This window comes from Pinus tabuliformis, chromosome X (genome assembly GCF_031772625.1).
Source record: "Pinus tabuliformis cultivar Carrire ecotype Pingquan chromosome X, CPIR1, whole genome shotgun sequence".
Taxonomy (NCBI): domain Eukaryota; kingdom Viridiplantae; phylum Streptophyta; class Pinopsida; order Pinales; family Pinaceae; genus Pinus; species Pinus tabuliformis.
Window position 1 is genome coordinate 263,743,087 of NC_142308.1, and position 2,069 is coordinate 263,745,155.

The following is a 2,069-nucleotide window of genomic DNA, read 5'->3' on the forward strand; positions in this document are numbered from 1 at the left end:
GTGGGCTAGTCGTGGAAAGAATATAACACAACCCAACATGCATGACCTTGTGCATTGTTGTGTTTCCCATGAAGTGACCCTTGTCTATTCCATTATGGAGATCATGTAACACCGTTTCTGAATGGTGTGCCTCCAGGCACCTGAGTAAAACATCGATGTGATGTTTTTTATGAAGCACTCCATGCCTTAACTGGTAAGATAAAGCTTTCAGTCAAAGTACCCTCTTTATCCGCATAGAGAAGTGAGAGGGCATGGTGCCATGCTCATGGTACTAGCACACGTCTGCGTACCAAGAGTTTCCATGCGAAATGGGGAGGGATCACTTAACATTATACATTTCAATTTCTTCCTCCCAGCTGATGAGCTCTTCTTCTTCCTCTTCTGTATGTACTTCTTCAGCTATTAATATACAAAGACTATGACCCTTTATGGTGTGAACTAGATTGATGTTAAGATCATACTCTTGTAGTCCATTCATCCAGTTCACCTGTCATACTCTTGTGTCAGCTTGTATAGACCTACCCATGGTCCACGGACCATGGGATTGTATAAAAAGGAGAGTCTTAGAGAGTTTAAGGCAATTTTTTGGTAGCGAAGAATGAATGTGATGGGTTAGTAGAAGTGATGAGTGAATATTCTTAGAGTAGAGGAGAGGCTCTGCAACTGTGTTGGCAGAGGCCTAGACTAGAGTCCGAAGCTAAGTGCGTGGGCCCCTGCAGTTGAGTGCGCAGGGTAGTTTGAGTCTGTAAGAAAATCTAAAGTATCAGTAAAGAGACTATTCTAGAAATATCTGTGTTTGATCTATTTATTTCTATTATGAATGAATGTGTTTATGTTATGATCAATATTGGGCTTATAATTTAATGTTGTATTGATGCACGATTCTTCATGATTTACATTGTTATACGAATGCAAGTAATAATATATGTTTACCCAAAGAATATCTTAATGTATGATAAAGATATCAGACAATTGAGCTGATCTGCTTATCGATCTACACGAAGATAGGTTTAGGGCATAAAACGAAATCATAACCATATCTGGGTGCGGAAACTTGGTTCCAACATTCCCCCATACTGCTTCGGGTGAGACTTCAGTCCGCACTCCATGGATTGATGCCGAAAGGGCCAGTAGTGTAGGGATTTGTTTGGAAAACTTAACACTAAACCTAGGTCAAGATCCCCTGAGCTAACAAATGATCCATTACTGGGAAGGGATCTGCATAAAGAGATGTGTGATGTCACATCACTGGAATCCAACAAAGAAAGAAATTGAAGATTGGTTGGATAGAAAGATCCATGAATTCGTGGTGCAAGAGAATAGGAACCCGCAATTGGTTAAAGAATAGTGGTTGGACAGGTATTTATTTTCAGAGATACAGGAAATTTTCTTCTGTTCCTTCCTGGTCGAATTATAAGAGTGGATCGCTGAATTGGCAGATGACCAAGGAAGGTGGAGGCTTGACGGTCTGATAGTGTGGACCCTGGAGTTAGTGTGGAGATTGGAAGCCTCTGAAGATAAGATCACACGCACTGTCGATCACTGGCTTGATCGTATCATAGGAGGATTTGTGACAGAGTTCGTGGTCGATACCTTGGTTAGCTACAACGAAGCAGAGAGACACTTCTTCAAAGGACTGCGAGGTAAGTATTTAAGGTCTCTGAATACCTGGATTAAAATTCTCTTGTGTGAAAAGAAGGTTATGCAATTATCTTGATGTTTGGAGCTACCGGAAGTGGAAAGTTATTCAGGGATACAAAGGGAATAGGACCTGAATATAGCCTGTTGATTGAGCCTCCTCTGAGTGACAATGAAGAAGCAGCATAGGCTTCTCCGCAGAGCATTGTCTAGTTAATAAGGTGAGGGTTCCCATGAATATCACCTCCATCTTCACCTCCACCGCATACACCTTCGCCCACACCACCACCACCTCCACCACCATTTAATATGGTGAATTCAGTAAAATTTCCCATTTTCAAGGGCTTGGGGAATGAAGACCCAAACCAGTTTTGGTTTGTTGCGAAGGATGTGTGAGAAGCCCAGGGCATTACAGATGACCAGATGAAGAA